Here is a 15,311-nt window from a genome sequence, read left to right as displayed (position 1 = left end):
TTTTCCAGAATGTTTAGACCAATTCATCGTTCCACTAACACTGAATATGGCAGTCTTCATATAGCCGCTACAATAAGTATATAAACTCGGGGTCAGAGCCAAGATGGCGGAGTAGAAGCATGACCCTCCCACGGCTCCGGCTTCCACCCTCCCCAATCCATGTAAAAAGGGGACTCTAAACAAACTTTGGAGCTGCAGAACCCACAAAATGACACAGAGAAGCTAACCTCCTGCTGAGAACAGCCCGGCAGGCCGGCAGGAATCGGCCAGCGCAATGCTCTAGGAGCCGAGCCCAGCACCACGCTGAGGCTTTAGCCCCAGGGCGGGCCTGACCAGCCGCCTGCCAGAGGGACTCCAGATCAGCAGCAGCTGTGGCCGTTTCCAGATTTATCAACACGTAGATGCGAAGGACAAGGTGAGAGGCTCAGTGCAGTCTGGACTTTGGGACCCAGGAAATGGGAGTGCGTGGCTTTTACCCCTGGGGCGAGAAACCACTGAGACGCCAGCACAGCCTGCCAGCGCCACGTGGCGGCTTCAGCTCCTGGCCTGCAGAGTGTAGGGGGACCAAGCACCAGTCTGAGGGGTCATCACTCTTGTTTAACCTGCTTGGATCTGGATTGCAGTCTAGGGTGGAGGTCCTGGGGTGTGTGTCCAGCTTGCCAGAGCGTGTGGAGGCCTCAGAGAGGGCACCCATCTAATAGCTCCAGCAGCTGAGAAAACCCCAGCGTTTGGGACGAAAACTCCCCTGTCTGGTGGCAGAGTCCTACTGTGGCAAAAAGCCCAAAAGTCAAATAATTGAGTGGCAAAATGAGCAGGCAGAGGAAGCAAAGCAGACAGAAGATTCCAACATTACACTCCAATTTTGGGGATAAGAAGGAGCAAGGCATGGAACAGGAGGAAAACAGTGAAGTCAGAACTCCTGCACCAAAAGCTTCAAAGGAAAATACAAGCTGGTTACAGGCCATAGAAGACCTTAAGAAGCAGATAAGAGAAGTGGAGGAAAAATTGGGAAGAGAAATGAGAACAATGCAAGAAAATTATGAAATGAGAGTCAACAGCCTGACTGAAGAAAATAATACCTTAAAAAACAGACTGACTCAAATGGCAAAGGAGGCTCAAAAAGGCAATGAGGAGAAGAATGCCTTAAAAAGTCGAATTTGCCAGATGGAAAAAGAATCTCAAAAGCTCACTGAGGAGAATCATTGTTTCAGAATTAGATTGGAGCAAATGGAAACTAATGACTTTATGAGAAATCAAGATACTGTTAAACAGATCCAAACAAATGAAAGAATAGAAGGCAATGTGAAATATCTCATGGGAAAAACCACTGACCTGGAAAATAGATCCAGGAGAGATAATTTAAAAATTATTGGACTGCCTGAGAGCCATGACCAAAGTAAGAGCCTGGAAAGCATCCTCCAGGAAGTTCTCAAAGAAAACTGCCCTGATGTTTTAGAACGAGAGGGCAAAATAGAGGTTGAAAGAATCCACCGATCACCTCCTGAAAAAGATCCCAAAAAGAAAACTCCTAGGAATATTATAGCCAGGTTCCAGAATTCCCAGATTAAGGAGAGAATATTACAAGCAGCGAGGAAGAACAATTTGAATATTGTGGAAACACAATCAGGATAACCCAAGATCTGGCAGCTTCTACACTGAGGGATCGAAGGGCCTGGAATGTGATATTCCAGAGGTCAAGGGAGCTGGGATTAAAACCAAGAGTCACCTACCCAGCAAAACTGAGTATCATGTTTCAGGGGAAAATATGGTCATTCAGTGGAATACAGGACTTTCAAGCATTCTTGCTGAAAAAACCAGAGTTGAATAGAAAATCTGACATTCAGATACAAGAAGCAAGAGAAGCATGAGAAGGTAAACAGGGAAAAGAAATCATAAGGAACTTATCAAAGTTGAACAATTTTTTTTTAAAGTAATTGGGGTTGAGTGGTTGCATGGCCAGTTGTTGTTTCTGGGTGTGGTGCTGGGTGTCTGGGCCCGGATTTGATCTGGGTCGTCCCGGCACTGGGGCCGGTGCTCTTGCTCGCTGAGCCACCTGGCCAAAGTTGAACTATTAACATTCCTACATGGAAAAACAATAATTGTAACTTATGAAACTTTTCTCAGTAGTTGAAGGGATTAGAAATATATATATGTCTTTATATGAGGGCATGCGGGCATATGAATACATATGTGAATGTGTGTATATACGTTTACAGGTATACATAGATAGAGGGCACAGGACCAATTTAACAGGAAGGGATGATACTTAAAAGGTGCAATTAAGAGGTGAGAGGAATATAATGAGAGGAGATGGGGAGAGACAGAGTGGGGCAAACTATCTCATACAGAAGAGGCAAGGGAAAATAAAATGGTTACAATGGAGGGGAAGAATAGAAAGGCAAAAGGGAATGGGTCAACCTTATTCCTATTGAATCTGGCTTGAGGAGGGAGGGAAATACACACTAAATAGGGGATCTCACCCTCCAGGAGAATAGGGGGGGAAGGGGATGTGAGGGGGGATGATGGAAGGGAGGGCAGGCTGGGGGGGAGGGAAGTTGGAAGCACCTACTTGTGAAAAGGGACAGGATCAAAGTAGAGAATAGAACAAGTGGGAGGTGGGATAGGAGGGAGGGAAATTTAGTCAGTCTTTTACAATACATCTACTATGTTATTGTTTTGCATTAGCCGCACATGTACAACCTATACTGAACTGCTTGTCTCCCCAGTGGGGGTGCGTGGCAGGGGGGAAAGGGAATGAATCTGGAATTGAAAGTTTTAAAAATCAAATATTCAAATATATATATATATATATGTGTGTGTGTGTGTGTGTATACTATTATTAATACCATCTTACATGTTATTAAGAAAAAAAAAGATATACAGACACTGAGGCATAGAGATCGATTGGAAAAGTTGAAACGGGTATGGGAGAAAATATGGGAGAGAGCAGATTGGAGGTGGGGATATCATGTGGGACTGCTGTTTTGGGGGGGTGGGTGGGGGAAAACAGGGAGAAAATTTGTAACTCAAAATCTGGCAGAAACGAATGATGTAAATCAGAATTTAATAAAGCATTAAAAAAATTTAAAAAATAAGTATATAAACTCTCCCCATCCATTACTTAGTGTTCTGTTCAGCATACTCTACAGTTCCCTTGCACGTTTTTTTTTCTTATCTGCTTAATAAAAACCCTTCTTTAATTTTATAAGCATTATCTTCCTCTGCTTTTCTTCACTTTAGAGAAAAGGGGGATTAGATCTTGAGAAATGGCCTTTGTGTTCTCTGAATATCTTTCCTTTTGGGGGAAAGATATCTAAATTCTCTAAAGAGAACAACCTTATCTTACTCCTGATATTGCTGAAAAGGACTCCAGAATTCTCCATTAGAGAAAATGCAAACTCTTGGTTTTGGATCAATACTACTTATCATTTTTAGTAAAGGCCCAATTATTTTTATGCCTTTTAATATTTTAACATAACAGGTTACACTGTCAAAATCTTTTTCTCCATCTATTGATATGAGTGTGAATTTTGTTGTTTGGGGCTATAATATCCTCTATACATTTCTTAACATTGAAAATGCAATGTAATTCCTGATATAAATCCAACTAAGTCAAATATTTTTAGTGTTGCTATGGACTATTTGATATTTTATTCAATCTTTTTGCAGCAATGTGCTTTGGAGATATTCATCTCTAATTTTCCTTTTATAATTTATATCTACTTGGTTCAAGTATCAGGATCATGTCTGAATCATAACTGGAGTTTGATAGTACTGTTTCTCTATTTTTGTAAACAATTTACATACTACTGGATTTAACTGTTCTTTGAATGTTTGACAGAATTTATTTGTAAATCCATTTTCTTTTCTGAGACTGGATCATTTAAATTCTCTATTGATTTTTCTGTTAATCTAAATTTTATATTTTTGCAAATATTTATGCACTTAACTAAACTATTATATTGATAAATAATTGGACAAAAGTCTATAATAATTCCCTTAATTTACTTCACTAGTAGTGAGTTTGCTTTTTTCAATTTTTATATTAGCAATTTGATTTCTTTCTCTTTTTAGCAGACTGGCTAAAAGTTTAAATATCTTAACAGCTTTGTTTTTGTTTTTTTATTATCCCCATTATATGTTTTATGGATCAATTGATTAGTTTTTGTGGGGAGTTTTCTGTTCAATGTTTTCATTCATTTATTTTTCTAGGGGCTATTTTTTTAGTTGTATGACCAATTCACCACTCTATTCTTTTTCTTTCTTGCTGATGAAAATGCTTATAAATAAAAATTTCTTCTTCATGAATACTATGGCTAGAATAAAAAGTTTTAAATCAGCTGTTAATTGCTTTGATTAAATTACTTCCATAATTTGTGCCTTGCCCCACATATTTTTGAGAATTAAATGAATCAGTCTCCATTAAAGTTTTAATCCTTTATTTAAATACCTTTTACAATTTATTTTGTGTTGTAGTAAGTAGTTTAAAATTTGCCTTAAATATTTCCTTTTTTTTTTGGCAATTGTTTATGTTGAAGACCTGAGTTCGAATCCAGCCTTAGCCACGTATTAGCTGTATGACCCTGGGCAAGTCACTCAACCCTGCCTCAGTTTCATCATCTGTAAAAAAAAAAAAAATGAGCTGGAGAAGGTAATGGCAAACTACTCCAGTGCCCTTGCCAAGAAAACCCCAAATGGAGTCACAGAGTCAGACATGCCCGAAATGAAAAAAATAAAAAAAAAGACTTTTTATGCACTAATATATGGCTAATTTTTGTAAAAGTGCCACGAACAGCTGAGAAAAATACTGTCTCTTTCTCGCTTCTATTTCCATTGAGTAATCACCAGAGATCTATCTTACTTTTATAATATTCTATTCCAATTCTTAAATTCTTTCTTTTCTTTCTTTCCTTTTTTGTTAGATTTGGCTAGCTCTGAAAAGTGCACATTGAGATTTCTAAAAATTACAGTACTAAAAATTATAGTATACTGCATATTTTCCCTGTAATTCAATTAATTTTTCCTTTAAGTACTTAAACAATATGCCTTTCAGAACATGTATATTAATTATTGATTTTATTTCATTAGCTATAGTGGTTTTAAGCATAATGGTTTTTTCCTGTTTATCTCTCTTTTTTTTTTTTTTTTTGCCTTTTGGAGGGCAATTGGGGTTAAGTAACTTGCCCAAGGTTACATGGCTAGTTTTTGTGTGCATGTGTTAAGTGTCTAAGGCCAGAACCAAACTCTGGTCCTCCTGACTCCGGGGCTGGAGCTTTACTCACTGCGCCACCTAGTGGCCCCGTGCTTATCTCTTTTAATCATGCCAATTTTTACTGTTGCATTGTTTGATATCATAATTGCTATCTTTATTTCTAAAGATTTGAGCCATGAAAGATTCTGACATAGGGTCTCTTCTTAACTTTGTGTTAATCATTATGTTTCAAGAATGTTTCCTTATAAATAACTTTGGGTCAGATTCTAATCCATTCTGCTACTCTCGTTCAAATGACTTTATCCTATTCACACTGATGGTTATGATCATTAATTATGTATTTCCTTCCATCATATCCTCTTTTACTTTTTCTTCCTGTAACCCCTTTACCGAGAAAGAATAGAAAGAAAAAATTTTAATAATGTTATTATCTATAAGTAAAGTAGTCTTTTCCTAACTCTATTGCCCTGCTTTTCTTCATTGAGCCCAGATCCTGATCTCTGCTTCTTATTCTTTATTTCTCTTGAATTTTGTTTTGTCATTATTCTTTCCCTGACTCTATCATTCTTAAGCATTCCCTTTCCTTTTTCCCCCGCTTCCACTAGTTTCTCTCTTTAGGTTAATGTATTTTTACTCCCCAAATCATTTTGTGTCTTCAGTCTTCCTTTGGAACAACTGAGATAATGGGGGACTCCCCAAACTTTTCCTCAAATAAAGAGGAAATCTGGAACAAAATAGTAAGGAGTTAAAAAGTAAAATAAAGCATGGAAGGAGAAAAAAAAATCCTTGCAATTTAGAAGTTTAAAAGTACATTAGAATCCTTCATACCAAAGTCAGTAGCCTGGAAAATGTACTCAGATGAAAACTTAAACATTTTTACATCAAATAACTAGTCATTGAATGTCCCCATAAGTGAAAAATAAATGTATTAACACTGGGTAGTTCAGTACAGTGATGTGATTCATAAGATCATGGAACTGGAAAGAACCTTGCAGATTACCTAGTCTAACCCGCTCATTTTACCAATGAGGAAACTGAGGCACTGAGCAGTATAATAATAATAACTGGCACTTACATTGTACTTTAAGGTTTGCCAAGTGCTTTACAAACATCTCATTTTATCTTCACAAAATCCCTGGGAAGTAGGTGCTATTATTACCCACAATTAAGAAATGAGAAGTCTTGAGGGAAACAGAGACAAATTAACTTGCCCAGCATCACAGAACTCATAAGTACCTGAGGCCCCATTTGAACTCAGGTCTGCTTAACTCCAAGTCTATCAAATTATCCACTGCACCAACTATACCCAAGATCACATATGCACTTAGGAGCAGAAACAAGACCAAACTCGTGAATTCTCTGTAGCTTCTGATAATGTCAACCACATCCTCCTCTTAGATGCTCTCTATTCCCTTAGCCTTTGTGGCTCTGCTTTTTTAGTTCTCCCTATATACAATCTCAAGAATTTCCATTGGTACAATCCTCATGTCTATGAAGATGATTCTTTAGTAAGATCTGGGAGTTTTATTGTACTGCAAACTCAACATGAGACACTAGTATGATGTAGCAGCCAAAAGCTAGTGCCATTGGGGCTGCATTAAGAGAAGTGCAGTTTCCAGGAATAAGGAGGTGACAGACCCACTGTACTCCACCATCATTCAGCACTATCTAGAGTACGTGTTCACCTTTGGTCTCAATTTAGGGGGGCTTTGATAAGTAGAAGAATATCCAAAGGAGGGCAGTCAGTATGGGGAAGGGCTTTGAGTCCAAGTCATATGAAGATAAGCTAAAGGACTGGACACGTTTATTCCAGAGAAGAGGAGGCTCAAGGGAGACATGCTAGCTGTTTTCAAGTATTTGAAGTTTGTCATGTGGAGGGATTTGAATTGTTCTGTTTGTCCTTGGAGGGCAAATATATGGTGCAATATCTGGAAGTTACAAAAAGGCAAATTTGGGCTTGGTGTCCAAAAGTAAAATGTGGTGTTCTGGAGGGTTCCAAGGAGAAAATGGACAACCTGTTGGCAAAAAATAGAGAGATTTCATAAAGAGAGGTTGGTCAATATTGTCAAAAGCTACAGAGGATATCTGGGTTTGTTACAGTGGGGATCCTAACCTACTCTCAAATTCTGGTATTTGAGGCTCAGGTCAGGCTCTACTTTCTATCTGAAGCTTTTCCCATTACACTAATTCTTTGTGCTCCTCTGTTCCCCACCCCCCTCCCCCACCTCCCCTTTTGAAATTACTTTGTTTCCACTAATTTGTGTCTAGAACGATGTCTGATTTTTTAATCTTTGTATTTCCAATACCTATCACAGTACCTTGCATATAGTAAGCACCTAATAAATATTCATTGAAATGTATCAAGTTAATAAGTATAAAAAACCTTAAACTCCTTTTAATATTGTAAATATAACGTATTACCTACCACTAGAAAGTAGTTTCTAATTCCAGACATATCTAGTACTTTATGCAAATGAAAACATTAATGCTACCAAATTGTACAATATGATTCCTGTACTTCTGCAAAATTGTGCCAATTTCAATGTTCAATGAATTTCAATACCTAAGCTTTACTACTATAAATGTCAAAGAAATTTTAAAACAAACTATAAAGTTGAATAATACTAAAGAAATTAATTACTGCATAAGAAACAAAATTAGTTAAGAATAAAATTACAATCAATGAAAAATTGTGAAAATATCTACTAAGTAGTAGAATGTTGTAGCTTTCTTTTTTTCCAGATTTGTTATTTCATTGGGAGTATTTCCCTCTGCCAATTAAGAATGAGCAGTGTTCCACAACTAAGCCTTAGCATTGACTAGTGTAGTAGGAAGAAAATCTACCAGACTCCTCTTCCAAGTGGACTGGGCTAGTTCTCTTCCTTGAAAGGTACTGATACTGTCTTTAATACTTAATTGACTCAGGCAACTAAAGGATCCAGCAATTGAGTTATTTCTTGATCCCCTAATTACAAAGAGCCACAAGAAACAGTAGCTTCTCCCTGATTCTTGACCTGAAGACCACCCCAGAGGACCACCACATGGGCAACACAGAGACAGTTAATTCAGCAAAATTAGCTGTCCTCCATGAATATCCTTCCTCAGCTATGGCTAAGTAAACCTCTTTGAGGGTAGAGATTGTTTTGCTTGTATTTTTATATTCAGCAATTAACACACTGTCTGGCATACAGTAAGTACTTTAATAAATGGTAGTATGCATAGCCTCAAAATCCTAAAAAATAAATTTGTATTATTATATCCTATGCACCTAAAAACAGGTTTTAGATGTTTTATGTTGTTGCTGAAGTGGGATTAAGTAAATTTAAATGATGCAAATATACTGGGAGAGTTAGGAGGAAAAAATATGAAACTATAATACCATTTAAGCTCTGCCTACTATCAGTTTGCTAACAGATACAAAACACATTATGAAACACTACAAGAAAAGTCTTTCAAGCTTTTAGATCCTGTCCTTCAGAATATGCAGAGAAATACAGATGGAGAGAAGAAGTAAAGCAGGGGTCCTCAAAGGAGTTGTACAGATTATTAATTTAAAAACAACTTTCATATCAATACCTAGCTGCCTAAAAGGCATTTAGGAAGTGGGCAGGGTACATATCCTAAATACATTTTAACAAATACATCAATACTATTAGATTCAAATGCCAGGGTAAATGAAATAGATTTCAGTTTACATTTTCAGACAATGAAATCTCCAGTCATGAAGCTAAAGACAGAAATCAGTAACACTGAAGTCATTTTAGGAGACAACTTAGTGTGACAAAGAAAATATTCCACTATGAACCAGGACACCCAGGTCAAGTACCAGCTTGCTAACTATTTGCTACGTGAACTTGAGTCTTCATTTCCCCATCTGTTAAATGAAGAAGTTGGACTAGATGATCACTAACATCCTTTCTAGCTCTCATTTTCTGGGATTCCATAATTATAATATAGCTTTGCCTTACTAAAAAAAAATTTTAAAATAAAACTTAACATATGAATATGCCTTTAAATTTGATAGAAAATGCAATTTCAACTTGTTTACATGTATAATTTTTTATAGGTTCCTACAATGCAATAACTATGTATGTCTATATATGATTCACTGGTCCTTACTATGTATGGTCATAGCCATACTATGTGTGATGATGCATGGATGCTATTTTTAAGCTATGGCATTGATACATATAAAATGTTTTCTTATGAATTATAGTTGATAAAAAGATAGCTATAAAGACAGTACTACATGTTATGTACTATACATATATACCTCATACACATTTATATAATTTTATATTTGTAGACCATTAGTTACTCTCTAGACCTTACTTATATCTCATTTATTTCAATAAAATACCCATATTCTAAGTAATCATAAAAATTTAATAATTTTTGTATGTGTTAATGTATATTTTTGAGGTTCATTACACATACCTCTCACAGTAAAATCTATTTCAGTGGTTTCCAATCATTGACTTCTGGAGAGGTCAAAGAAGTATTTCAAGAGTCCTCCAATTTCACAGATTAATATATCTCACACATACTTATTTTAAATTATACAGCCACTAGATTAATAACAAATTCCATCAAAGCTGTTACTGAAATCATAGTAGCTATTTTTGTCATTTTCTCAATCAACAGATAGTAATAAAACTGCTATTCTGTGGGAATCTGCCAACATTTTTGACATTAAAGGGGGTTCTTATAACTGAAAGTAAGAAGCATACAATGAAAATGAAATCACTTTTAAGTTTTTCTATGATAAAATCTATTATCAAGAATGGCTGAGGAATAGAATGTTCTAGCAAATTAAATAAACTAGTAAACTAAGGATTAGCATATTATGTGGCATCTATGCCACACACGAGATGACAATTCTTCAAAAAGTGAGAATATAATGAAACATTTAACACCAAAATTCCTTTGAACATAATTTAATCTTTGATGATTCAGAAAACACTTCAGATAACCTTGAGCTGCTTCAGATGACATCACTACACAGTACTGTTGTTAAAGAAGCTGTAAGAGGCAGAACTGAACCTATACAGAATTTGTGACATACACACCAAGATCTTGATCAATCCTAACTTGTTTCCAAAACAAGAGAAAAGAAAAAAAGGGATCTGAGCAATCAAAACACGTCACAAAGTCTAAGAACTAAAGCTAACACACATTATAGGACTTCCAGTTGGAATAGAATTTAGACTAATGTAAATTCCTCACTTTGAAAATGAGGAAAATAGACTCAAAGAGAAGTAAAATGCCCTCCCCCCCCCAATTACATAGCTAGTAAGTAACAAAGCTAGTCGGGTGGTTGTTCTAATATACCACACTGCCTTTAACCATTCCTCAGGTACTTAATGAGTTCCTACCGTGTTTCCCCGATAACAAGACACTGTCTTATTAATTTTTTTGGAAAGAAAAACACCAGAGGGCTTATTTTCAGGGGAGGGCTTATGTTGTCCTGCCTCAGCTCTCCTCCGTGGCACTGCTCTCAATGGCCTCAGCAAGCAAATCACTGGGGAAGAACAGGATGATGCGCTCACTGCTGCAGCTCTGATTGGATGCAGCTCGGAGCGCGGCGTGCGTTTCACCCGGGGAAGGGGGAGGGCGGTACATACAGAGGGTACCGTAATGTAGCGTGTAGCGCAGGGGATCACCTTCACTACAGTAGCAATCTCAATAGGGCTTATTTTTGGGGGAGGGCTTATTTTAGAGGAATCTTACACAGTAAGGGGAGGGCTTATTTTCAGGATAGGTCTTATTATCGGGGAAACACGGTACCTACTCTCTACTTACATACAATTCTACAACTTTAACTATGGTACTTGGTTTCCAAGTCCACAGCAGAGTAAAAGCCATGAATTAGAGAGCTGAAGAGTGGTTGCTAGAGGTGGGCAGAGTAACAGGAAAGAACATCTAACAGTTTGTTAACAGAGACACAGAAAAAGCACAGCCTCAGCAACAGGACTATTTGGCATAGGGCAAGAAGCCTACATGTAATTAAATAGGGAGGGTAGGTAATCATATTGGAAGATAGTTTAAAAACTAATGTTCATAATGATGACTCCTAGTCATCAAAAAATGTCCATTTATGTTCGGTACACTGAGAAAGCAGAGAAGCACATAATTCATTTTTTAAAGTTTCTGTACAAAATGGTTAAAAACAAATTTTTTTATTTCAGTTATCCTGTCTAAAGGGTGAATACCCAGCTATGAAAAAAAATTCAGTTAACCAGTGACTGCTTCTGAAAAGGTTAGAGATAGCTGAGGGGCAAACGTGCTTCTTAGGTTTGTTCCTCCCATAAAAACTGAGCACAGGAAATTGTGCCAATTGTTTGGAATCTGTGTAAACAGAAGTTCACTGTCTAATGCTCTTAGAAAAATAATGACATTTCTATGTTAGTAATAATAATTAGCTGGCAAATCATAATAAGCAAATGTCAACTTATATAAGATATACTGAGAGTTAAAATTAAAAAATCCTTTTAGAATACCATTTCAGTATTAGATGTGTGATTATGTTAAATGGAAACTGTAACAAAAATATTGGGTCTTTTTTCTAATTTTATTCTATCTTTTCTCTGTATTACTGCCAGAACTAAATATTAATATTTATAAATGCTCCCCTTATGTTTTTTAACATAATTTTAAAATAATTTCCTAAAATTATACTAGTTCAATATTAATATAAGATGTACTCTAAGATGTCCAGTACTCTAATAACTATGAGAAATATTCTATATTTTAAAGGATCATAGATCTTATGTGGGTGCCATTTTCCCATAAAACCTCCAAAGGGAATCTACCTAACATGCTGGCAGCTTTCCTTTAGATTTCCTGATATTATCCAGTAGATTATGCAGGCTCTACACCAGTTATCCATTGTTTTCACTACATGATCAGTCCACCTCCTTTTCCATTAATATATCATGCTGACGAAGTCCTTTCCAAAATCCTGACTGAAATATGAAGTTTCTGGATTATTCATTAGTTTATTATGGACTATGTGTCAAAGATCAACACTCCCTCCACCTATACAGAACTCAACTCTTCTTCTATGAAAACAGTAGTCTCAGAGAACCAATATGGCAAAAATATTCATCGTCTTATGACTACACTGGAGATAAGCCTAGGTCACCTTAGTTAGACTGGTCTTTATATAACAAATACACATACTGTTCAGTACCATCCTATTGGAAGCCTTTCTTACCTGCTAGGACCAGCCAGAGGTTGTGCTCCCCGGACATAGTTTTAAAAAATCTCAGAGTTACTAGCATATGAGGTATCTCCTATCATATCAATCAGAACTTTGGTGGAGGGCATTTGGCCCACTAAGATCTCAGTTTCAGAGCTGGATAAAACTTCAGAGGTCATCTGGCCCAAATATCCCATTTTATGGATGAGGAAACTGAAACCCAGGGAGGCTGACTAGCCCAAGGTCACACCAAACAGTATCAGAGGCAGCAACTGAACTCAAGAACTATCTTCAGAGCCAAAGCATTTTCCACTGTAACATACAGATTCTTTAATACTAGAACATAATTTATGTTTACAAATTATATCAAGAGAAATGTCTCCCTTTAAAGGGCAGTTAAGGGGCATAGTGGATAAAGGATACAGGACTTGGAGTCAGAGTATCTTTGTTCAAATCCGCCTCTGCTATGTCTCCCTGGGCAAGTCATTTAACCTCTCTGAGCTTGTTTCCTCATCTGTGAAATGAAGAAGATGGACTCAGCCATGAATGTACTATGTCTATGGGGGTTTTTTAGGGGGTTTGAGTGGAGGTGAGGGGCAAGGTGGAATGACAGGAAGGATAAAGTCACTGGTAAGGGAATTAGTTACTACATCTGCCACAGACACAAAAGTCCAATACATTTTTTAAAATTTTAATTAAAAATCACAATTGCTTGGGGAGGCTAGGGGGCACAGTGGATAGAGCACCAGTCCCGGAGTCAGGAGGATCTGAGTTCAAATGTGGCCTCAGACACTTAACACACTAACCGTGTGACCTTGGACAAGTCACTTAACCCCAATTGCCCTGCCTTCCCCTCCTCCAAAAAATAAAAATTAAAAAAAAAAAAATCCAATGCACCTCAGTATTTGGTCTTGATAGCAAGTGCCTCATGTTCCCACACAACAGAAGCTGCTACTTGTCAACCATAACATCGGGCTACTGATCAAAGCTGAAGTTTCCAAAACCCAAAAACCAGCAGAAGCCTGGCACTGACGGAAGCCCTTCCAGGAGCGCCCCAATCCGGGGTCTTCGGTGAAACAGCGCGCGTGGCAGGGAGGGGAACTGAACGGGCATCGGTGTGTCCCGTGCATGCAGGGGGGCTCGGAGGGGGGGGGGGGGGGGGTAAAGGAGGGGGCTGCGCTGGAGAAGGGGGCGCCGACGGGGCGGGGAGCGAGCGGCTGGCCGTGGAGTGCCTCCAGCGCATCCCCCCCACTTTCCGAGGAGGAGCCTGCGGCCCAGGAGGGCGGCGCCACAGGCACAACTGCAACTCTGGCCCTCGGCGCACCACCCCCTCCGCGGCCTGGCTGCGGGGCACTGTCCGCGCCACGTCACGAAATGGGAGGGCACCGGGCCCTCGGAGGGGGGAGCCGGGGACGAGGGGCTGCTGGGCTTCCTTCCGCACGTCACCAGTCCCGCCCCGCGTGCGGACAGAGCCCCAGCAGAGGCCGCAGACGGCTGGGGATCGACGGCGACGAGGCGGCAGCGGCGGATTACCTGCGCCCTAGCCGGGGCCGGGGGCCGCAGTCTCCTCACGCGCTTCCCACGGGCTCCGTCGCTGCAACGTCATCCGCGCGCGCCTCCTGCCTCGTGCTGGTGGGCGTGGCCTCTCCTGTGCCCGCCCCCCGGTTCATTCGGGCCGGCCGCTCTGGCTCTAGGGACCCGGTCCGTCCCACTGCTCGTGAATGGGAAGGATAAATAAACATGTAGCGTCCATAAAGTGCTAGGTGGACTTTGCCTCAGGGGGTCCTCACACCCCGGGGAGGATGGGCGTGGCCGTGCTCCCGCACGTCAGCAGCCCCTCCCTGGGCGCAGAGCGCATTTGAGTCCGAGGCTAAGGCCCAAAAATCTTCTGGGATTTCTTAGGGCCTCCAAAATAAAACACAAATGTATACCGGGTCCTCCGCATTCTGTTTTTGGATTCATTGCACTTACTCCCCTCTGCACTCTCTGTGTTGGGTCCGAGCAGTCTGCGACGTTCCCCAAAAGGAAGATTCTACCTCCCGTTTCTGCGCTCCCCCACCTCAGCCTCTGAAAAGGTGCTCATTCCCTTCAGGCGCCGCCTCTTCTTAGAATTAATTATTCCAATTAATGTTCTAAAAGCATGCATCGTTAATGCCCGTTCTCTTTCCCGACATCTGCTTGTATTGGCTTCGCTTCATGGACATTCCATCCTTTTGCAGAATGTGAGTTTGAAGGCACTTCAGAGCCCAGCACGCAGCCCGGCAAGTTGTTTCAACCAGACCCATGATGTCATTTGTGTGGGAAAACCCCGGGCTGAGAAACTCAAGCAGTTGGAGACAATGTTCCACAATGTATCACCTTAGACAGTTGTCTCCGGGTGTTGAGCGGTTGTGACTTGCCTGCAGCGCATAACCGCGGGTTAGGCTCAGCACCTGTATCCAGGCCTCTTAGACTCAGGGTTACAATCTATCCACCTTACCACGCGATAAAATGCAAGTGTTGTTGAAACACAGTAATTGAAAAGAAATTGACTTTCCTCTTTATTTTTTTTTTTTTCTGTAGTACGGTTGAAAGGAAAACCATTCCCCATCAGGGTAGAGCAAAGGGAGTTAACTAGAAAATCATGCTTGAAGGGAGTAGTTGGCAAAGGGTGGTCCCACCAATATAGGGTTGGGGCCAGAGAAAGAGAGTAACTAGGTCTTGTTACACGCCCAAAGCATCTAAAACACTCACACACACACACACACACACACAACCTCCTAAATTTCAATTAATTTTAAGTTGAATATTTAGGATTCTCTAAATAAATCATATCATTTCCAAAAAGTAATCTTTTTTTTCTTATTCCTGTGCTTATTTCCTCAATTTCTTTTTCTTAACATACAGGTATAGCCAGCA

General features: G+C 39.4%; 1 protein-coding gene across 13 annotated transcripts in view; it reads right to left on the bottom strand.

Moving 5' to 3' along the window:
• Positions 1-15,075, bottom strand: part of AOPEP (aminopeptidase O (putative)) — a 567,977-nt gene extending 552,902 nt beyond the window's left edge. For 2 of the 13 annotated variants that reach the window (XM_069087997.1, XM_069087996.1), the window contains exon 1: positions 13,947-15,063. The gene's annotated coding sequence lies outside the window, so the exon portion shown is untranslated. Of the gene's footprint in view, positions 1-13,310; positions 13,507-13,946 lie in introns of those variants that run through there. The other 11 variants (XM_069087994.1, XM_069087995.1, XM_069087998.1 and 8 more) reach the window with 11 other exon arrangements.
• Between the last annotated feature and the right edge of the window lie 236 nt (positions 15,076-15,311).

This window comes from Petaurus breviceps, unplaced genomic scaffold (assembly GCF_028583685.1).
Source record: "Petaurus breviceps papuanus isolate PSGF00001 unplaced genomic scaffold, PetGlider_PUasm1.0 183, whole genome shotgun sequence".
Lineage (NCBI taxonomy): Eukaryota > Metazoa > Chordata > Mammalia > Diprotodontia > Petauridae > Petaurus > Petaurus breviceps.
The sequence above is the reverse complement of the archived record's forward strand: the minus strand, read 5'-3'. Positions and strand labels throughout refer to the sequence as shown.